At 56.1% G+C, this 23,430-nt stretch overlaps 1 protein-coding gene across 3 annotated transcripts in view; it reads left to right on the forward strand.

The window, feature by feature from the left end:
* Positions 1–16,847: 16,847 nt before the first annotated feature.
* The window catches only part of LARP4B (La ribonucleoprotein 4B), a 91,702-nt gene continuing 85,119 nt past the window's right edge, over positions 16,848–23,430 (forward strand). The window contains exon 1 of one of the 3 annotated variants that reach the window (XM_046013964.1): positions 16,848–17,111. The gene's annotated coding sequence lies outside the window, so the exon portion shown is untranslated. Of the gene's footprint in view, positions 17,112–17,518; positions 17,675–23,430 lie in introns of those variants that run through there. The other 2 variants (XM_046013967.1, XM_046013965.1) reach the window with 2 other exon arrangements.

Below are 23,430 nucleotides of genomic sequence, written 5' to 3' on the forward strand. Positions count from 1 at the left end.
TGAGTTCCGGGAGGCCTACTCTTGCCAGTGCGTGCATCTCCTTGCAGAGGCTCCCCTCCACCTGAAGGACACTCCGAAAGTCCAGGTCCATTCTCCACATGCCCCATGGCAGGCCAAATAAAACCCACAAAGATGTCCTCCTCTGAATTCCCGCAACCCGTGGGTATGTCCTTGTACGTTGCAAAGGGTGATTTCAGCAGTAGGCGGGTTAAAGGCCGCTCATCAGCGGACTTCAAAATGGAGAGATTAGGGCCCCTGGGTGGCTCAGTGGATTAAAGCCTCTGCCTTTGGCTCAGGTCATGATCTCAGGGTCCTGGGATCGAGCCCCCGCATTGGACTCTCTGCTCAGCGGGGAGCCTGCTTCTCTCTCTCTCTGTCTGCCTCTCTGCCTGCTTGTGATCTCTCTCTGTCTAATAAATAAATAAAATCCTTAAAAAAAAATAAAAAGGAGAGATTATTTGGGATTACTTTGGGTAGAGCCCATGGAATCACAAGCGTCCTCAGAAATGGAAGAGAGAGGCAGGATAGTCAGTGCGGGGGGGATGGGGCGCCGGAAAGACTCAGTCCCCCACCGTGGGCCGGCCTGGAGGGGGAAGCAGGAGCCGCCAGCAGCCGTGTGGGTGGGGCCCACCTTACCGGGAAGGGGAGAGAACAGCTTCTCCCTTAGGGCCTCCAGGAAGGGCACCCTGCTGTTACCCCGGGAGGTCCGTGTCAGACTTCTGAGCTCCGGATCTGTAAGGCCTCTGTGTGTGTTGTTGAGCCACGAGGCTTGCGAGGACTCGGTGCAACAGTGCAGGGAGAATTACACACCCACACCCTGCGTCCTGTGCGGGGCCCTTACCGCTGGGCGGGAGCTGGTGCGTGCGGCTCTGCCGTCTCCCTGCCCTGACCCCGCGCCGACAGGAGCCCCGGCAGTCTTGCTCACCCGCTTCCCCCCGGGTGGACCTGCCGCGTTGAACAGAGATCTATGGGTAAGGAAAAGGAGAGGCAGACAGACACGTGGGCAAGCAGGCGCGCCGGCGTGTGTGACGGCAGTAGAGCAGACAGCCGGACGGGGAGTGAGGACACCTGCAGCGCGTTGTCCCTCCTGGAGAGGGGGGCTGGCCCTCCTGGCCGCCGGTGCTGCCGCCCCAGGAATCCTCGGGGACCCGGTTCCCCTGACTCCCTCTATCCCTACAGGGCGGCTTCATCCTCCGGGTCCCAAGTGCCCTTCTGAGGAAAAAGTCCAGAAACTGCCACACAACCCGTCCCCCTTCCAAAGCCACGGCGTCAGGGAGGTGAAAAGGCCCTGTGCAAGCACCGCACGGCCCGGCGCCGGCACCCGTCCCTGGAAGGGCTTAGAGCAGCACGGGACGTGTTTATTCTCTGCTTTGGGCTTTTCTGTGTGTTTCCGTGAGTGGTGACGACTCTGTGCTGCTCTTGCCATCGGGAAAATCCATGAAAAGCATTTCAGGGCAAGGGCGGGAGTGTCATAGCCAAGGGCATGCAGTCCGGGCTCTCAGGGGAATGCAGGTGCCTGCGTGCTGCGTGGCGAGGGGAGCAGTAGGTAGCAGAGGGGAGGAGGGGTATTTCCAGATTCACCGCAAAGACCAGCTCTTCCCTCCCATCGTCAGGAATGTTTGCAAACCATCTGAGGCTCAGGAGTTTAGGCTTTGTTCTCCTGTGGCTTGGAGTTGATTCTCCTCACCAAATGACAGACTCTAGAGGAACAAAACGTGCAGCCCGGCTGGGGGGACAGATGAGGCCAGAGAGTAAACACCGGGTCTTTTTTTTTTTTTAAGATTTTATTTGTTTATTTGAAGGAGAGACACAGGGAGAGAGATAACAGGAGAAAGGGGAGTGGCAGAGGAAGAAGCAGGCTTCCTGCCGAGCAGGGAGCCTGATGCGGGGCTCAATCCCGGGACCCTGGGACCGTGATCTGAGTTGGAGGCAGCTGCTTAACGACTGAGCCCCCAGGCGCCCCTATATACCAGGGTCTTGAATGTGCCCGGCCCACAGCCCTCAGCCCGCAGCCCCCGCCCGCAGGGAGGCTGGAGCGGGCCCAGCTCCCCTCCTCTCTGGCCGGCGGGAAGCGAGCAGTTCCTGCGGAGACGCTCCGTGTGCGCTGGGCCTGCCCGCGGGAGCGCCGGAGAACTGGGAGCCTGACTGCATCGTCTGCTCCTTCTGGTGACAATCAGGCCCTGCGCCCGGTCGCGCTAGCCTTGGGGATCGGTGCGGATGTAATTCTCCTCCATCTGTCAGGGTTCGCGGATCCGCAGTTCGGGAGCGGAAGCCCGGCCGGAGCCCCTGGGCAGCTGCGCGGAGAGGCCGCAGCTTCGGAGGCCACACCCGTGTCACGCACCCGAGTCCCGCGGCGCGTCCCCCACGGAGCAGCGAGCGGGAACGGGTGAGCAGGGCCGGCCCATGTTGCCAGAGCACAGGGGTCCGAGTGGGGACGTGGGTCTCTCTGGCCACCAGCAGCCGTCGCCTCTGGCATGGTGAAGACGGGAACGAAGATCTGAGCTTCCCGATACCCTCACGCGTTCTCCTTCTTGCCAGGGTTTTCCGGAGTTTCCAGGGATCCTGGTTGTGAAAAGCGAATAGAGCAGCTTCGGGTTCTGCCAGTCACTCCGGGCCGTGGGCTTGATTTACTTCCTGCCGCGCTCCAAGCTCCAGGACTATGAAGCTCCTCCGGTTTTCCTGCAAGTCAGGAGGCTCTAGAAGCTCCGGTTTTCCCGCAAGTCAGGAGGCTCGAGAAGCTCCGGTTTTCCTGCAAGTCAGGAGGCTCTAGAAGCTCGTGCCTGGAACGAGGAAGCGTCGAGGAAGCGTCAGCGGCGCCTCCTGGGCCACAGGCAAAGACTCCCGTCGCCCCAGCAGTGAAGTGTTCTCCTGAGAAGCAATGACCTGGGTCGCAGCTCGTCTTTGCTCACGAAGAGTAATGTGGCCTCGATGAGGGGTCCCGCTCCGTCGGCGCCAGCCCCGGAGAGAGCACCAGAAAGTGCCGGAAAGGCACGTGTCCTCTCAGGAGGGGTCGGGGCGGGAGGAGGAATCTCGCAGCCTGTCTAGAGGCCTGCCCAGTGCCGGTCCGTGGGTCGCCCCCACTGGCGGCAGTTCTGGTGGGTTATGGAAGGGGGGGCAGGAGATGACAGCAAGACGGCGTCCCGGCCCCACAACACGGGGTAACAGGTCCCCTTGGGTGATCGCCCCTCGCTGGGGTGCGGCCAAGAAGCTGAAGCAACATGGTGGGACGCAGCCCCTAATGAAGGTGCGGAAGTGTTTCATGTGTCACCCCTGCCCCAGACCAGCACATCTCAGTGCCAAGACGGCTCCCTCAGGGTGAGCCCCAACCCCCGAAAACGACGAGCAGGAAGACCTGGGGGCCCGCAGCCCTTGTCACTGCCAAAGACCCCACGGTCGTGGCTACATAGACTCCCACTGCCACAGACAGCCAGGGCCCACACCACGGGCCCCTCAGAGCTGGACCCCTTCTCGTCCCCCGGAGACAATACCGGTGTGCCTTTCTGCTGACCCGGGGCTGCCACCAGCACATGCCAGCCTTCTTGCTGTCTTGCTGCTGTGCACCTGCCTTGGACCCTGCACCCTGACGTGCCTCCTAGACCCGGAAGTCCTGATGCCCACCAGACCTGGCACACCGCCCCCAACCCCAGTCTGGTGCTGCTGTGCACCTGCCCCAGCAGATGCCCTCATTGAAGTCACTGTGCCTGGTTTGGAAGAGGCGATTTCTTCTTCCACTGTGCACACACCCATGCCAAAAAGGCTACGAGGTGCACGAAAATTCAGGAAGACATGCCACCACCAAAGGAACATGATACATTTCCAGTAACTGAGCCCCAAGAAAGGGGGATCTATGAATTGCATGACAAAGAATTAAAAATTTAGTTAAAAATTTTTTTTTTATTTTTAAAGATTTTATTTACTTGTTAGAGTGAGAGAGAGAGAGCACAGGCAGGCAGAGTGGCAGGCAGAGGCAGAGGGAGAAGCAGACTCCCCGCGAAGCAAGGAGCCCAATGTGGGACTTGATCCCAGGACACTGGGATCATGACCTGAGCCAAAGGTAGCTGCTTAACTGACTGAGCCACCCAGGCTTCCCAATAGTAGGTTTTTAAAAAACATTTTATTATTTATTTGAGGGGGGAGAACATGAGCATGGGAAGGGGCAGAGGCAGAGGGAGAAGCAGGCTTCCCACTCAGCAGGGAACCCGATGGGGGGCTCTATCCCAGGACCCCAGGATCATGACCTGAGCCAAAGGCAGAGGCTTCACTGACTGAGCCACCCAGGTGTCCTGAGATAGAAATCATTAAAACAAACAAAGAAACAAACAAAACCCCCAAATTTCGGAGCTGAAGAAGACGATGACTGAAGAATTCAGTAGAGAGCTCCCACAGCAGATCTGATCAAGCAGAAGAAAGAATCAGTAAACTCTAAGACAAGCCGCTCGAAATAGTGTAATCAGAGCAGCAAGGAAAAAACAGAATGAAGAAGATTGATGAAAGCCTGCGGGGTGTACGGAACACGGTCAAAGTCACCAGGACAGTAGTGCCCTCCTATTCCACGGTTTCAGTTCCCTGCGGCCAACAGTCCGGAAGCAGATGGTCTTTCTTCCGAAGCACTGTCAGCGGGTGGATAGTGTCTACAGCACGTCACAGGGCCCGTGTCGTTCACTGCACTTCATCTCGCCATATAGGCATTTTATCATCTCATGTCTTTACAAGAAGGGAGGTGGATGCAGACGATGAGATTTTGAGAGAGACCATATCCACATAACTTTCATTAGAGTATATTGTTATTAAGTGTTATTAAGTGTATTTAATTATTGGTTCTTGTCATTAACCTGTTATTGTGCCTAATCTACAAATTAAACTTTAAGAGAGGCCCATATGTATAGAAAAAACATAGCATACATGGGATTTGGTACTACCTGTGGTTTCGGGCACCCACCGAGAGTCTGGAAGGGACCCCTTGACTAAGAGGACACTACTGACTGTGCAGCGTGAGGGGCTGGAAAGGAGGAGAGAAAGGAGTGGAAGCTTATTTAAAGGCCACCTCGGAAGACACCAGGACTCCTTTCACGGTCCGCTGAGATGTCCTGGAAGAGAGGCCCGTGTCTGCACAGCAGGCGTGGCACGTTGTCCCGGGGAGCATTCATGGTAGAAGTGAATGTGCCCACTTCCCACTGCCGACGCCTCTGCCCTTCGCAGCATGGCCCGGTTCCCTCCGTGTGCGGCTGGGGCTCATCCCGGGAATCTGTGCTCGTCTCCTCAGACGCTGTTTGTCGCTCTGTCGGTAAAGCGAGCCGTGACAGAGCCCTCGCTCTTGTGACTGTGACACCCTGTGCTTCTGAGTCCTAAATAAATTCCCATCACAAACCCTTCAAGGCTAAGCTCAGACAGCTATCCCTTCTCTAGTCACACCCGAGAACCCGTTCGATGGTTCCGGAAACCTGGGAATGCTCGCTCCCATGTGGGGCACTGTGTGTGCCGCCTGGCAGGTCCAGTCTGGTGAGGGACACTAGGTACTTGGGAGTGAGGGCCACGGGAAGACACAGGGCAAGGCTGCATTCACAATGGTCACGGCTGCTCAGAGGAATGGCTCTGCTCTACCCAAACCCCTGCTGGCTTGGGTTCTGCACCCGCGGGGGCCAGAGTCACAGGCCCGAGGGGGCTGAGGACGAGGAGGAGACCAGGGCCTGGGAGGAGGGCGTCGGTCCCAGCGTGCAGGGTGCCCCGTTCAGAGCTGACCGTGGCAGAAACTCACCCCCCAGAAGAGTGCAGTGAGAAGATGGGTCCCAGCCCCTAACCGAACTGCAGTGGCGCTGGGAGGGGCAGGGAAGCCACCGCATGGTTCCAGTTCTGGGAACAGAGGAAGGGACAGGAAGGACGGGGACAGGGAGCCAGACTGGCACAGGGACTCGCGGCTGTAGCCAAATAGGCCGGGTTTCTGGGCAACACCGAGTCCCGCAGGAAGTGGAGACAGAGACAGGGGCTGACGCTGCGGCCAAGCCGGGCCCTGATGCCGGAGCGTCCCCTCACCCCCGGCCGTGGTGCCAGGTCGGGCCCGGCCCCAGCACCGCTTGTGCAAACGCTGTCATTTGTGCTGCTTGGACTGAGAAGAAGTTGTGCCCATGAAGCGAAGTAAATAGTCCCAGGGGAACACACGCGGGGACACCGGCGGCCACTGACACCATTGCTTGGGCGTCAGCACGTTTGAAGGTGCTGCGTGAAGTGCGGGAGGGAATCCCTCAAGCCCCTCCCCCCAGCCCCGGCTCCCCTTCCCGCCAGCACCCCCTTACCCCCTTACTGACCGGGCCAGTCCCTGCTCAGGACAGCCCGTCCTTGCTCCCTGACACCGCTTTGCCCTGGCTAGGAATCGGTTCTGCGACCGACCTGAAGGGGTCCGGCGCAGGCTGCTGACCGGGGCTGGGGGTTCAGGATGGCCCCAAACGTGAAGCGGGGCCTGCACGGAGCTCGCCGGGGCGAGGTCGGCGGGACTGAGGAGGACCCCGTGGGCCGCATAGGAGCTGGTTGGGAAGGGATGGGGTTCGGCTGGGGCCCGACACCGGCGTGTGCACCTCCTGCTTCCACGGCCGGGGCTGGGCCGCGCACAGACTGGGGACGGTCAGACCCCAGAGGCCCCGAGCTCGCCTACCCTCCGTGCACAGTCAGAGCCCGCACGACCTCCAGAGCGGCGCGCGAGAACGGGAACGCTGAGGCTGCTGAGGCTCGGGGCGACGCTTTGAGGTGGGTGAGGCCCGGGAACTGCGGGGGTAAAGGCCGGGCTGAGTGTGTGCTGCGGGCACGGTGGGGCTCGCCGGTGCTGCCCAGCTTGCCGTCCTGTTGGGGTAGGCGTCCCAGCACTACGGGCGCCTTGCTCATCGTCCGAACCGCCGGCAGCTCAGAGCCGGGCCGAGGCCGGGCGCTCTCTCCTGCCCTCTCTGAGCGGCCCTCTCTGCTTGCAGACAAGGTGAGAGGCCGCAGGCTCGGATGCAGTTAGCTCCCTCCTGGGGGTGCTTTCTGCGGGAGAAGACAGGGCCGGACCTCTTGTCTCATAAAAACCGCATGTGAACGGTGTGTCAAGATACAGTACAGACCCGTGTCCCTAAGGGCGTTTCTGCTCCTGGGCTCGAACATCCCCCAGCACGCGGGTCCCAACAGACAGAAACACGCGCTCTGTGCTCCGACACTGGCACGTCTCCCCGGAGACCTCGTGTTTAACTCCAGCCTGACGCAAACCCGCACCCTCCAGTGCGGAGCAACGCGCCTTTGCTCCTTCTGCTTGTTAAGTGAGCGTGGATGAGTCACTCAACCTTTGAGCCTGTTTCTTGAACTGAAATACACTTAAAAGGCGAGGGTCATCCCGCCCTGCTGATTTCACAACATCCATGTGCCCGTCCGGTGAACCGGGAGTGCGAGAACGCGACCTCGCTGCAGGAGGTCACACCACACGTGGAACGCAGCACTGTGCCCTGAGTGTGCCCATCTCCAGCCCAGACGTTTTCAGGGTCACATTCTACCGAACACTTACTGCATTAATTCCAATTCGGCCTAATCTCAGCCAAGACACCGGAAAGGAGGGAACGTCTCAGAATTCATGTCATGAAGGTGGTATCTCGTGGGCCAGTATCCTCCTGACACCAAAGTTGGACAAAGACAGAACAAACGTGGGCACCTGGGTGGCTCAGTGGGCTCAAGCCTCTGCGTTCAGCTCAGGCCATGATCCCAGGGTCCTGGGATCGAGCCCCGCATCGGGCTGGGAGCCTGCTTACCCGTTCTCTCTCTCTGCCTACTTGTGATCTCTGTCAAATAAATCGATAAAATCTTAAAAAAAAAAAAAAGAAAGAAAGAAAGAACAAACGAAACAAAACAAAACCCCCCAAAGCCCTGTAGACCTCATAAATGCAAATGCAAAAATTCTTAACAAAATGGCACATAGAATTCGGCATCTATAAAAAGAATTCCATAGCTTGACCAGGCTTCTTTCCTGACCCTCTCCCTAGCCCTTGGTATTTATACCTCTTATTTTTGACACATTTTCTCTTCTGATTAGTTACCATTCTGTGACATACTATCTTGTTCATAAATGTCTCATCTCCCCCCCAAATACTTCAGTGTTTTTGAGAGCACAGCCCATATCATATGCGTATTTCCTTTGTATGCCTACAAAAAATAAGCCTTTTGTTTTCTACCCTTTAACAAACACCATCGGGCTCAAGAGCAAAGCTGGGACTTTGCCAGCGTTCAATGGATGCTCCTATTTCTTGGGGGGAGGAAGGGGGAGCATATCAAGGAGACGTACGTTTGCCTGCGTGCAAGCAAGCACTCTGGTCAGGGGGTCTTGGGCCTGAAGGAATCCCGATTTCAAGCAGATCTGAAATCACCCGTATCTTCATTCAGTAAAGGTTATGCAGCCAGAGCTGGACCCACAGGTCACATTAACGTCTTCCAGTAGAAGCAGCGTTCTTCTCTGAGCAATGACGTCACAGTCTGACTGAATTTTATCAGAGGGCGATTTAGTAAGTGTGGTTAATTTTTTGTGTGGAAAGCTACTCGTCTTCCACTCTGCCACGTGAAACAAGGTACAGCATACTTAGAAATTTCAATTTAATCACATACTTAGAAATTTCAAATTGGGGAAGGAAAGATGTGCACACTGAGATGTAATTGCAAGGCATGCAATTAAGCCATACGTTCTTGTCTTTTTTTTCAAAGATTTTATTTGCTTATTATTTGAGACAGAGAAAGAGAGGACATGAGAGAGCCCAAGTAATGGAGAGGGAGCAGCAGAACCCCGCTGAGCAGGGAGCCCAACCCAGGACTCCATTCCAGGACCTGGGATCATAACCTGAGCCAAAGGCAGGTGCTGAACGACTGAGCCCCCCAGACAACTCTAAGCCATATTTTCTAAATGTTCCAGTCTGAGCCTTTAAACAGTGAATTCTACATGCATAGACAGAGGACGATCCACTTCTACACGTGTAGACGGAGGACGACCCACTTCCACGCGCGTAGACGGAGAACCATCAACTCGGTTTACTCTTTTTGGTAACATTGCTTCGAATGTTTGGGAAAAGCCGAGGGCGCCGTGGGCCGTGTGAAAACCAGGAATACGCCGCTGCTGGCTCACCCCGACTCAGCTCTGCGGAAGGGGCGACCACGGCAAGTCCTAAGTCGATTTAAAGGTTGCACCTGGAATGTGCAAAAATAAACAGCAGAGAAAACGGCACAGAGGAGGGAAATACTAACTCACAAAACTTTAACAATTTGTGGCAGGATATACATAACATAAAATTCACCATTTCGACCACGTGGGAGAGGCATGAAGCCCCTTAATGATGTGGCGCTTTCGCCACCAACATTTCACGGAACTCTCGCCGGGCATGTGTGTGTGGTGTGTTGTGGGCTCTAATAGAAAATGTACTTTTTAAAAGATTTTATTTATTTGACAGAGAGAGCACGCACGCACGCGCAAGTAGGGGGAGCAGCAGGCAGAGGGAGAGAGAGACAGCAGACTCCCCGCTGAGCAAGGACCCTGACCTGGGGCTTCATCCCAGGACCCCGGGCTCATGATCTGAGCTGAAGGCAGACGCTTCACCGACCGAGTCACCCAGGCTCCCCTTAAAATGTATTATTTTTTACTGCGGTCATGGTTTTTTCAAAAAGCATGAAAACCCCCATTAGCTCACTCTTCTTCTGTGTCAAATGATAGAAATTTCATGAACTCTGGGACTCCAGCGGAGCTAAGGATGAGATGATTCTAAAGAAGGGGGTAAATTCAGGTATTTGACATAATGAAACATTTGAAATGTGTATCCGAGAACAAAAGCACCGGTGGGGTGGGGTCGACCGAGTGAGATCCCCAGAGGTGGGGGGAGGTCAGAAAGTGTTGCCCTGCGTCACCAAGGGTGGGGACGACAGATGGGCAGAAATGGGCTGAGTGGCCTCCTGCGGTGGCAGCTGTGACTGAGATGCCCGTCTTTGTGTCCCAAGGAGACGCCAGTGTGTCGTCTGATCAGAGTGACTGAGATACGGCCAGAGGAAAGCACTGTCCTGATAATGCCGCTGCGTGGAGAATTATCATCCCCCCACTCTGGCGTGTGGCGTCTAAGGTTACGGAGTTGTTGGAACGAACAAGGAGGCAGAAGTGGGCATCGCCGTGCAGTGCCGGGAACGGTGCAGCTGGTGAGAACTGCAGGTCCGCGGGGTTCCCTGCAGTGAGCAGAGCTGGAAAGGAAGGCCAAGGCGGTTGCCTAAGGACTGACAGCGGCCTCCGGGAGGCTGGCGCGCGCGTTGGCCGCGGGATGACTTCCGTTCAGCACACACTCACTGATGCGGCCGGGAAACGATGAGGATACAAACTGTAAGACTGGCTCCTGCCTTTGCAGAGTTTATAATGAGCCAAGAGGAAGGACAGCACAGAAGCGGCGTTTCTCGGCCTTGCCGCAGGAGCTGGTGTTACAGGTGCACCTTGAAGGACCCGGTCCCGCCGACCGCGGGGTGGAGGTGGGTATTCTGGGAAGGCCTCCCGGTGGAGGTGCAAGCGTCCGCCTTCCGTCTGGGAAAGAACCGCTGACTACTTCCAGGAAGGAAGGCGGGAGAGACAGAAGGGGAAGCACACTGGGGTGCGGCCTGCTCAGCGTGCTTGGGGACACTCTGGCTGGTTTATAATCAGGGGAGGGAGATGTCAAGCCCCATCAGGCGGTTGTGGTTAGTGGTTAAAAGTGGAGCCCGCTACCCTTCGGGCGCCCCCCCTCTGCAAGCTCTTCACGCTGGTGAGCAGCAGGGCCACAGTCTCTGAAGAACGCACGGGGGCGTCCATTTCAGGAAAGAGTGAGGCCCCGAGAGTCTTCATTAGAGAAGTTTTGGGGGGAGAGGCCTGCATCTCAGGAGACTTGTGGGAGCGCAGCCTGGGACACCTGCTCGGTCCTCCGGGAGGGGCTGGGGCCCCGCTCCAGCTGGGGCGGGGGTGCTGCGGGCGTGGACACGGCGGCCAGGAACAATCAGGAGCGAAGCTGGTGGTCGCTGTAGGCGCTCCCGGCTCAGGACACAGGCAGCCCGCCTAGCGGGGCCTTCCTCTCCCGTTGGGGATGTCTCTCATTTCTCAGCAGGCGAGTGTCCACAGATGCGGGGTTAAAAAGAGATGTCTGCAAGATTAAAATCTTCCCATCAGTTTAAAAAAGTTTATTTAGCCCAGTTTTCTGCCTGAAACATCCAGGCAAGTGTCTCCAAACGTGTCTCATCAACTCCTCCTTCCTTTGGCTCAGGCCTCCTGGACAGGAGAACTGATCGGGCAGCCCGTTGTGGGGGAAATGCGGTCTTTTCCCGGGCCTGGAGGCAGCGCAGCCCCGTGCGGGTCAGCTGACCCAGACATCTCCAACGGAAACGGCGTGAATTTAAGCTGCGGTCCGCCAGTGTCCTGCCTCCGCCCTGACGGAGCTGCTTTCCAAGGAAGCACGGATTCAACCACAGGAGCCTTGAAGGACCAACCTGGGTCTTCACCATGGCTTTCCACAGAGGAAACTGTGGAACTGCATGGAACTTCCATGGAACTGCATGGAAGTTTCTCAGACACTTTCTCAAGGTAGGGCCTCTCTTTCCAGAATTTCCGTGCTCCCGTAAGCCCTGTACCTCCCCTAGCAGGCCCTCAGCCCTGTGACTCTCCCTTCTGTTCCCTGCCCCAAGGCCTCCCAGCCCCGGGCGGCCGATGCTAACACCCACACCTACCCGCCCAGCCTCTGCCGGTGAAGACCTGGGGATCTCGCCCCGACCATGTTCCTCCAGCCAGAAGGCCGTGATGCAGCTGGGAGGAAGTCCTCTCCCACTGCTTTTGAGCAGAACATGCTCCTGGGTTATGGACGGTGGCTTGAAACCCTCCGACTCACCACCGCATTTTTGTTATCTTGGGGGAATTTAAACACCTCCAGGAGTGGGGAGGAGTTTTGGGAGCCCCTAGGCGAGGGGTCCATCCTGAAGCTCGGACAGCAGCCTGCCCTCTGGCCTCTATTCCCACTGACCACCTCCCTATCCGATGATCTGGAAGGAAATCTGAGACAGAAGGTCATGTCGGTCCCCAATGCTTCAGTACCACGGCTAAGGACAGGTCTCCCCTTTGAAGAGTTCCCAACTCACAGCCAGGTCGCAGCACTTCGTATCCTACGCCCAGACTTACCGAGTCAGCTTCGGTCGAACTCTGTGTGCGGGAGTTTCCCACCGCGTCCTCCGCTGCACACGTCACTCTGCCGGAGCAGCTGGGGTGCGGCAACACGCGGCGTTCCCTTGTCACATCTCCTCTGTTGCCTTTGATTCGGAAAAGTCCCTCAACCTCTCACTGTCATGTATGACCTTGATATTTTTGAGGATTAGGGGCCCATTGTTTTGTATTTGTCTTTGCTTTAAATTTGTGATTGTCCCCTCTTATTAGTTTTTGCGCTTTCAGCAGGAACGCCACAAGCTGAGGTCATGTCACCTGACATTAGGAGGCCACCATTATTGGGCATGCCAACTTTCAACCCTTGACTCACATGAGGTCCGCATGTGTGTCCACTGGAAACACACCCTGTCCCCCTTGAAATGACTGAAGCATGCGCAGTTAATGAGCTGTGAACTGGCGGCAAAACTTGTCCCTCAACAACCTTCCCAGTGACTTTAGCCTTCATGGATGACTCCTGCCAGGATCCATGACAGCTGCATGGGGCGACGTGTGAAATCATTCCTCTTCGATGTCTTGGTCAGCGTGCTGTGAAGAAGCTTTCCCTTTTCCTTCCTCATCTTTAGTATTTTTTTCACTTACCCATATATTTGCACTTCCTGGTACGAACTCATGCATTCTTTTTTCCCCCAACGTGTTCTAATGTATTACTGTCCTACTCCTTCAGACACTTCCACTAATTTGACTAAGCTGGTTCCTTATTACATTTCTATTCGGGTGGCCTTTTTGGGGACAGAGATCCACCAAAGCTTAACACCTTTTTTGAGTCCCCTCTTGCCTCTTAGTAAAATCTCAACTCACCGTCAAATCCAAATATCCAAATCACTAGACCCCTGGGGTTCTTCCTTCCTTGCCCCTTTGGGTCCTGCGCCCTCCACGCACCTCGCTAACTTGACTTTTTGTTTGCCATGCTCAAATACTCCTGTTTTGGCCTGGACTGGCCTCCCCCTCCTTGCCAGGATGCTTCTCAGCAGCCTCTCCACTCTGGTCTCACCTCTCGCTCAGGTTCCCCCTGCAAGTGGGCTCTGGGCCCTCCTGTGCTCGCTCTCCCCCGGGTGTGGGTCCATGCACACACCGTGGGAATCTTTCCCTCACTGTCTCTGACTGCCCGTCCACTTGCCTCCTGTCTCCCCGGCACTTAGCACAGCCCTGGACGGGAAGCAGGTACCCGGTGAGGACTTGTTTAACTTAATAAGTGAATAGTTCTAAATCATTAGGAATAAAGCTTGAGCATTGTGGCTAAGCCACAAATGAGCTCCCTAAGAGAGGTAGTTTTGATGGTGCAATACACAATGGAGGAAAAGTGTTTACTTTTCACAGAAAATGCTGGGAGAATAAAGGAAATGTTCTCAGACACCAGCTGAAATTTCGGCCTTTACTAAGAGAAAAATATGTTGGTTTTTTCTTTCTTTTTTTTTAAGATTTTATTTTATTTATTTGACAGAGAGAGAGATCATAAGTAGGCAGAGAGAGAGGAGGAAGCAGACTCCCTGCAGAGCAGAGAGCCCGACGCGGGGCTCGATCCCAGGACCCTGAGATCATGACCTGAGCCGAAGGCAGCGGCTTCATCCACTGAGCCACCCAGGCGCCCCTATGTTGGTTTTTTCATTGGGCAATTCAGCAGACATTAGGGAGGTCTTAGGCACCCCCTCCTCCCCACCACACACACACACACACACACACACACACACGCATGCACACACACACGGAGCTAGATACCACAGATGGTTTCTACCTGTGCAACTGACCACAGTCGGGGCTGACCGGCACGTCCGTGGCAAGTTCTAGCAGTGTTGACAGAGCTGTGAATACAGCTCTATGACGACCCGGGAAGGAAACCAACCGTCAAAAAAGAGAAGGTTTAAATGGTTGACATTTGAGCAGGACCTTAAAAACAAAGCCTGGGGCGCCTGGGTGGCTCAGTGGTTTAAGCCGCTGCCTTCGGCTCAGGTCATGATCTCAGGGTCCTGGGATCGAGTCCCGCATCGGGCTCTCTGCTCGGCAGGGAGCCTGCTTCCCTCTCACTCTCTCTGCCTGCCTCTCTGCCTATTTGTGATCTCTCTCTGTCATAAATGGATGGAATCTTAAAAAAAATCTTAAAAAAAAAAAAAAAAACAAAGCCTGATTTTACCAGAAGCGGAAGGGAAAAGGACAGCCAGGCAGAGGGCAGAGAACAGATGGGGGGGGGGGCGGCTAAAGAACCGAGGTGGTCGCAAGTGAAAAGAGGCTCCAGGCTCAACGATGTGAGCCTCAGCGTCAGGAGCCCAAGCGCCTCCTTCTGCTCTTTCCTTAAAAGGACTGTCAGGGACATCTGGGTGGCTCAGTCGGTCAAGCCTCTGCCTTTGGCTGAGGTCATGATCCCGGGATACCCCCACTGAGCTCCTAGCTCAGCGGGGAGCCTGCTTCCCCCGTCTGCCACTCCCCCTGCTTGTGCTCTCTCTGCTCTGATAAGTAAGTAAAATCTTTTTAAAGGAACTGTCAGTCAATGGTACCATCCTACCGTGTAAAGCCCGCGCTTCTCTCCATGACCACACCCAGGGAGTCCCCCACAGTCAGGTGCATGTGATGAAGGTCAGGTGTCTAACCCTAGGGCAGGGAAAGAGATGTAAGGAAACAGCTGCGTTGAGGACCAATTTGTGAAGGGCTTTCTGCTCCATAAAACACAACCTGGACTTCACCCTCCATGGTCATCATCAGAGGAGGACGGCAAGGAGGATTTTTAAGGAAATGTGTGTTGAGTGGGGGGGCTGTGAACAGATGTGAAACAGAGACCAGCCACCATGCTAGTCAATCAGGAGAGAGGAAACAGGAAGCAAAACCATCCCAAGGGGGATGGTTTTGTCTTTCTCTGACTGGCTTACTTCATTTAGCCTAGGACCCTTCCGCTCCGCCGGTGTTTTTGCAGATGGCTAGATTTGTCTTTCTGAGGGCTGAGTAATACTCCACTGTACATAGACCACGTCTCCTCATCCATTCATGTCAGTAAACACTGGGGCTCTCTCCACAGTCTGGCTGTTGTGGACATTGCTGCTGTGAACGTTGGGGTGCAGGTGTCCCTTCAGATCTCTATGCTTGTATCTTTTGCGATAAACACCCTGTAGTGCGATTGCTGGGGCGTAGGGTAGCTCTATCTTTAACTTTCTGAGGACTCTCCACGCTGTCTTCCAGAGCCGCTGCACCAGCCTGCGTTCCACCAACGCTGCAGGAGGGTCCCCTTCTCCGCATCCCGGCCAGCACCTGCTGTTTCTGGTGTTGCTGATTTTAGCCCCACAGGTGTGAGTGTATCTGCAAAGAGCCAGTTTTGATTGGAGGAGGATCACACCGTGTGAGTACAAAACAGGAGATGTCATTTCAGTATGAAGATGTCATTTCAATACCAAGTTTTCTCCTATCGCGTAGGTGACTGACCTTTTCCGTGATTTAGGAAATTATCTGTGTGTCAAAAAGTCTGCCTGAATGTTGACACAGGCAAAAACGGTGGACGTCTACCAGCAGCTTTGGAGAATTCCCCATCTTCCAAGGTGGTCGCAGCACTGAGTTCAGCAGTGGGGAGGAGGGCTCTGGGCCCAGGAGATGCCAAGTGCCGGGAAGCAGGCCGGTGCACCTGACAAGGCCCCACGTCCCGCCAGTCCTGTCCGGAAGGAGCTCCAAACGCGCAATGTCAGCGCTGTCCGCACTGCGGGACGGTCCTCTCTTACCTGCCTGTTACCAAGTCATTACAACGCTTTTACTCTTTATTTTTGAAAAGATTTTACTTATTTGACAGAGATCACAAGCAGGCGGGTGGGGGGGCAGGGGAGAGGGTCCCCGCGGAGCAGAGAGCCCGATGCGGGGCTCGATCCCGGGACCCTGAGATCAAGACCTGAGCCGAAGGCGGAGGCTTCACCCACGGAGCCCCCCAGGCGCCGCTCCCCCTTTCACAATATTTTTATTTATCTAAAATGATTTTAAATGTCATTATTTAGGCTGTGAGCTTTCTTGCCGCTGGGATGTGACAGCGTATCAAAGGGGCGCGGGGGTCTGGGGTGTGTGACGCTGCCCGGCCAGAAGGGGAGCGGGGCCTGGTTCTGCGCGGAGGGCGCCGGGGGCGCGGTCCCGGGCTCCTGAGGGCTGGGACCGCGGCGCCGGGAGTAGAGGGCAGGGGTGTGGCGTGTGTGGGTCGCTGCCCCGGGGGAAGGGGGCGGGGGGGGGCGCGGTCCCGGGCGGGGTCTGCCGCTGCCCCGGGGGAGTGGAGGCTGCGGTCCCGGGGTGAAGGAAGCGGAGGGTGCGGGCCCTAGGGCTGGGGGAGCGGGTGCGGCGGCCGCCGGCACCCGAGTATCGCGGAGCCCGGCCCACGCCGCGCAGGGTCGCGGGCTCGGGTCGCAGCGGGGGCGGCGAGGGCGGCGGGGCGGGGCCGGGAAGCGTGCGCGGGACGGGGCGGGATTGCGTGCGCGCCCGCGCCAATCACAAGCGCCGCCGGGAGGGGCGCGCGCACGGAAAGGCCGGGAAGCGGAGGGGCGGGCCGGGCGCCGCGCGCCGCCAATCGGGACGCCGCGCCGCCCTGACGTGAGGCTCTCCCGGGCTCGGAGCGCCAGTCGGCAGGCCGGGCCGCGGAGTGCGCGGGCGCGCGGGCGCGCGGGCGCGCCAGGCGGGACTTCCGCCGAGCCCCGGAAGCGGGAGCTGTGTGTTCTCATGCGAACGGGAAGGAGCGTTGGGGCGCCGGAGTCGCGAGGTTGAGACATTTTTCGGGCCCGAAACGGGAAGGAGCCGCCGCCGCCCGCCGCCAGCCCGCGCCGCGCCGCCCCCGCCGCTCGTCCGGGCCGGCCGCGCCCTCCCCGCCCCTCCCTCTCGGCCCGTCCGCGTGTGGCGCGGTCGCCGGGCACCGGGGCTGCGGCGGTCGGCGGCCGGGCGGCGGCGGCGCTGCTGACAGGTGAGCGCGGCGGGCGGCGGGCGGGCCCCTCGGTGCCCTCCGCTCCGCGTTCGGAGCCGGGCCGCCGCCTCGGACCCGCGCCGCGCCCGCCTGTCACGGGCCGCCATCTTCCCGGAGGACGCGGCGGGCGGAGTGCAGGCCGGACGGGGCCGGGCGGCGGGCAGGGCCGCGGTGGCGGGGGCCGCGGGGCGGCCGGCGAGGCAGGGCCCAAGTGCGGGGCGAGCCGCGGGGGGGGCGGGCGGCGCCGGCGGGGGGGGCCGCGGGCAGGGGCCGGGCCGGGGTCTGGGGCCGGGCAGCGCCGCGCCGCCGTCCGGCCCGCACTGCGGAGGCCTCGCCCTGCCCTCCGCCCGGGCCCCGGCCCGCCGGCCGGCCGGGCGGGGAGGGGACGGGGTCACTGGGACCAGGAAGTGGGGATCCTGTTGCTCCGGGCGTGTCCGGGCGCTCGCGTCCTCCTCTCGGGCGGCTGGAGCCGAGGCGGGCTCCGGCGCGGCTGGAGGAACGCGGGGTCTGGGGACGCGGGGTGCTGGCGGCGGCGCCGGGACGCGCGGTGGCGAGGAGGACAGGTCAGCGGCGTCCCAGCAGCGGCGCGCCGGGCGCGGCCGGTCACAGTGGGAACTTCCCTTCGGCGCGGTTTCGCACCCCGTCCGGCTGCTCCCGGTCTCTGCGGGCGGCGGCCTGCGGCTCTGGACGCCCGGGCGGGAGCCTCCGGGAGGGCTTCGGGCGTCCGGCCGTCTCCTGGCCGCTGCGAGGGGACGTTCCGAGCCGTGGGCGGCCGGGCAGGCAGAGGGGCTTTCCTGCGGGGGCCGGTTGGTGCGGGTGCGGCGTCCAGAAAGGCCGGGCCGGCCTGAGGACGAGCGTCGTTAGCGTCCGGGTGTCCCTCCGGGAGTGCGGGTTCTCCGCCCGCCGCGCTCAGCCGCGCTCCTGAGCCGCGTGAGGGACGCACGACGCGTCTGAGTGGGGGCTCCGGGGTCGTTTGCGGGAGGGGGAGGGAAGGACGAGGTCTCCGTCCCCGGGGCTCTGCCCTCGCGGGGTGCGGGGCGCGGCCTCCGGACTGCCCAGCGGCCGCCCCGTCTGGGCCGCAGCCCCGCAGCTGACCGGAGTCGACCCGCTGCGGCCGCCCGGCCTTTCTCGCGGGCAGCGCGGGAGCCGCCTTCGCGGGAGCCCGGCTGCGAGCGACCCTCCGCTCCGGTGTGCTGGCGTGGCTGGAGGCCTGGGGCCGGCCGTGGAGGTGACCGCCGACCTCCCTTCGAGGCTCGCCCGCGGCCGGAAGCGCGCTTCGCTCCGGTCTGGAGCAGGGACTGAGCTCACCGACCGGCCCAAGTCGTCTACTGCTCGGGAGTGACCGGTCCTCTCGGAGCCTCGCTGTCCTCGTCTCATCGTCCGCTGTCAGCCTCGCGGGGCTGCCGTCCCCCGTCGGTGGTGCTGTCTGCCGGGTCGGTCCGCGGACTGGCTCACCGACACCTGCGAGCGGCGGGCCTCCTCGTGTTCCCGCGTGCTGTCCGCGGCGTCCGTGCCGGCGGGCTTGGCTTCTGCTCCGTCGCCTGCGTTTGCGCAGGGGAAGCGCGTTCGGAGGACGCAGTGTGTGTTTTGAGTGGGGGCCGGAGAGAAAAGGAGTGATGATGGGTTAGTCGTCTATTGGGCTTCGTCGGGGAGCCGCGGAAGTTAAGTGGCAGCACACCGAGGGACGTGTTTGATTCTCTGTACGGCCCCGGGGGTTGTGCTTGCCTTTATTTATTTATGTTTTTAAAGATTTTATGGATTTGACGGAGAGAGGCAGCGAGAGCAGAAACACAAGCAGAGGGAGTGGAGAGGGAAAGCCGGCTCCTGGCTGAGCGGGCTCCAGCCCAGGACCCGGGGATCATGACCTGCGGGAGGCAGACGCTGAGCGACAGAGCCGCCCAGGCATCCCAGGGATTGTGCTTTAAAAAACAGTTGTGGGGCGCCTGGGTGGCTCAGTGGGTTAAAGCCTCTGCCTTCGGCTCAGGTCATGATCTCAGGGTCCTGGGATCGAGCCCTGCATCGGGCTCTGCTCTGCGGGGAGCCTGCTTCCTCCTCTGTCTCTGCCTGTCTCTGCCTACTTGTGATCTCTGTCTGTCAAATAAATAAAATCTTAAAAAAAAAACAAAAAACAGTTGGGAGTTGGAGAATTTATGGAACTTAATGTGATTTCCACTAATAAGCACACATTTTGACAAATACATATTTAAACTCTGCGGAAACATTCTGGTCGCTTGTTTTTATGAGGCGGTCTTCGCATATCATAAAACATGGTTCTGAAACGCAAAGTGCGAGTTGAGAGCCCCAGGTTGTTAACAGTCATAGCGGAAGCAGTGCCTTCAAGGAGCCCCAAGACTGTAAGTGGATTTGCAACAGTTTTACAGGTTTTTGTAGCCGGAGGCCTGAGGTCTGTGTTACCGAGTGGGAAGTGGTGACGACCCTCCACTGTCACGTCCGTGTTACACTGCAGTTCATACTTCCCATAGCGAGAAGTAGGGTTATTATTTAGATTTTATTTATTCGACACACAGATCACAAGCAGGCAGAGAGGCAGGCAGAGAGAGGGGGGTGGAAGCAGGCTCCCTGTGGAGCAGAGAGCTAGATGCGGGACTTGATCAGAGATCATGACCTGAGCCGAATGCAGAGGCTTTAACCCACGGAGCTACCCAGGCGCCCCTAATGTGTGCCATCTTTATGGTGGTCCCTCAAGAGTGTTAAAAGCTGTTTAGATAAATGTTACTTTAAATGCCATTCGTACTGTCTTCATGTTAAAGGCATGAGTATTAAATATGCTTTCATAACCCCTGGTTGTACTCTTGCAGAGTTCTCTCATACTTAAGAATTTTTTCAAATACGTAAAGGCAAGAAAATCTCAGTATATACTTGTAATTCCTCCTACAAGGCCATTGACTCAACAGTTTTCTAATGGACAAAAGAAAACAAACACTGAGGTGTTTTTTTTATTATTATTTTTTATTTTTTATTTTTATTTTTATTTTTTAAAGATTTTATTTATTTATTTATTTGACAGAGAGAGATACAAGTAGGCAGAGAGGCAGGCAGAGAGAGTGAGAGGGAAGCAGGCTCCCTGCCAAGCAGAGAGCCCAATGTGGGACTCGATCCCAGGACCCTGAGATCATGACCTGAGCCGAAGGCAGCGGCTTAAACCACTGAGCCACCCAGGCGCCCCTTTATTTTTTTTTTTAAAGATTTTGTTTATTTATTTGACAGATCACAAGCAGATAGAGAGGCAGGCAGAGAGAGAGAGAGGGAAGCAGGCTCGCTGTCAAGCAGAGAGCCCGATGTGGGACTCGATCCCAGGACCCTGAGATCATGACCTGAGCTGAAGGCAGAGGCTTAACCCACTGAGCCACCCAGGCACCCCTCCTTTGATACTTTCATAAACTATCTTTTCGGTGAAGCCCTCATAGCTTAGTTTATTTAATAAGGGCTGCTACTGAGTGATGCCAACACTTTTGTGTCTCTCTCACGGTTCGGTTTTTTCTTCAGTGTCCTCCCTGCTTCGCTGATAGACCTAAGTCACAGAGTGCATTGTAGAACACTAAGGACATTTCGTATTTAAGTTAAAATTGAAAGCATGCTACCTAATTTTTAGGGGGAGTTTAATAATCATTGAGATTAGACTTAGTCTTCACTGAAAGTGTTCTTAATGAAATTTGATATTCAAATGTATGGGCTTGAAAAGTTAAAATTAGGATAGTATTTATTTGTGCGATAAAAATAAAGTGCCTTTTTTATTTACAACATACCATTTTACTCACACTGCAGCCAGAGGTTGCTTTACAGGCAAATCCTGATTGCTAAGCCCTTGTAAAAACTGCTCCGTGACTGTCCCCTGTCTAAATGAGAAACGCCAGGGGCCCTGCTCCAGGGGCCTTGGCATTTCTGCCCCCTCCTTGCTGGCTGGGCTGCCTCCCCTTGGCCTAAACGGACCGCCGTGTCTCCCTCAGAAGCACGCGTTGCAGTGGTGCTGACTTTGCTCCCCGTTTCTCTGCGTGAGATGCAATCTTTTTTTTAACTTCTCCGCTCTCTAATCCATCTTTGTAAAGGTGTTTCAGGAGGCCTTCAGGAATCCTTGCCTTAATTTCTAAGGTTGTACTTAGCGCTTTGCTGTTTCTGTAGCAGCTCAGGCCCAGCACCTAACGAATTAATGGAAGCTCCTTGTGGGTGAGATCCTTTTTGTCTGTCACCTCTTTGGCCAGCTCAGGTCCAGGTGCCCTAGACAGATCTCCTCGACTTGTGATAGGTTATGTCCCGGTGTACCTACTGTAGGCTGAAAATACTATGTTGAAAGTGGGTGTCATACACCTGACCTAGAGCATCACAGCTCAGCCTTGTTGGCTGTAAACAGGCTCAGGGCAGAATCATCTAACACAAAGCCTATTTGTTTATGAAGTGTTGCGTGTCTGTCTCCTGTAATTCACTGAATACCGTACCGAAAGTGACAGTCGCCTGGGTGCAGGACGGTAGTCAGTGTATCTCAGTTGTTACTCCTGTGATGTCCGGGCTGACTGGGAGGGAGCTTCCTATCCTGGGGCAAGATCGAAGTTCAAAATGTGAGGTGCAGTTTCCACTGAATGTGTGCTGCTTTCGCACCATTGTGAAGTTGAAAAATTGTAAGTCCACCCATCGTAGGTTGGAGACCCATCTGTAGGTGTTTAGTAAACTTTGTTCAACCAGATGGAGAAGGGCGTGTCTAAAGACACCTCTCATTTTGGTTGTAGGGAAATGATTTGCGGATTGTACAGTTGCACACCTTTGTAAACAAACAAAAATCTTCACTTGAAATGAGTGCAGTAGAGAGTGCACAGTTATACAAAATAGACAAAATATTACTGATTTGATAGTGGAATCTAGTGCGTGCTGTGAATTGGATGGAGGCATTTAATCATGTGACCTAGATTGTACTCTTTCTCAGTCTTTAAAAACTTGCCCCCTTTTAATAAAAAATGTTTCTTGGCTTTAAAGTTAAAACAGATTATATTAACCTAAGACAAATCAATTACAATAGACAAACATTATATTTATTTACTTATTTACTTATTACAAGATTTTTAAAATTTATTGGACAAGAGAGAGACACAGCAAGAGAGGGAACACAAGGAGGGGAAGTGGGAGAGGGAGAAGCAGGCTTCCTGCTGAGCAGGGAGCCTAATGCGGGGCTCGATCCCAGGACCCTGGGATCATGACCTGAGCCAAAGGCAGATACTTAACGACTGAGCCACCCAGGCACCCTGGGAATGTATTTTTAAACTTCAGTGGATTTTTTCCATTTTTCATTTCCTGTAGAGAGTCTTCGCTTCAGGGTTTGGTAGAAACGAAAGGCACTGGAGGAAAGACAAGGCTTTGTGCCTTCCTTGAGCAGGTGTTTTTGATCAGTAAGACACTAGCAATACAAAGACAAATGATGCCAGAACTTTCCTCTAAGGCTTGTGGTCTACGAGGGATTAGAAAAGTGGGATGTTTTATTTAAAGTAAAGCAGACAGGCATTTGGATTCTTAAAGCTTCCATCCACAAAACTTACTTATGGCTCTCAGCACCACACTCCCTTGAGTGGTCTCGCTCGTACTGTAGCACTTCCTGGGGCGGACCCTCTCATTTCCCTTCCCTGCCTTATTTTTCTCTGTAGCTCTTACTTCGTTATAACGTACCATGTCATTTCCACAGTTCATGTATGGTCTGTCTTCTGGGGCTTGAATTAACTCTGTAAGCTTGAGAGTTTCTATTTTGTTCGTTGACAGGAACCCAGGCTTCTCAGTGGTACAGAGTATACACCAAATACTTCATGAATAAATCTGGGGGCGAGAGTGGTGAACAGAAGGGATGGATTGCCCTGCTTTTTGGAGCTCGTGGGCCACGGAGGCAGGTGGATGACCAGATAACCACATATGAGAGCCATACATTGTGCTGGCCTTCTGGGCCTCACGGGGCCAGGAGGCTCTCGAAGGAAGAGTGTGGTGGGACAGAGCCAGCCTGTGAGGCCAACAGGATGAGTGTCGTTGATTCCGTGCACAGGGATTTGGGTGAATAATCTGAATGAGGCTCAGTAAAGAAGGGCAGGTCAAGATAGCCCGGGATCATATAGGATGTGAGACGTCTTTGTGTAGGTGAGAAGTTTGCTCTGTATCCCAAGAACAGTGGAAAGCACTTGGAGGGTTTTCAGCAGGAGAATTACATGACCAGAATTGCCATTTTAAGTGATTAGCCGGCTTTATGGAGAGTGACGTGGAGAGGAAGGAAAGGGCACACATATGGACGGGCGTTCCACACTGGTCCCTGAGGTGGAGGGCCCTGGTGTTT

This window comes from Meles meles, chromosome 7 (assembly GCF_922984935.1).
Source record: "Meles meles chromosome 7, mMelMel3.1 paternal haplotype, whole genome shotgun sequence".
In the NCBI taxonomy this organism is placed as follows: Eukaryota; Metazoa; Chordata; class Mammalia; order Carnivora; family Mustelidae; genus Meles; species Meles meles.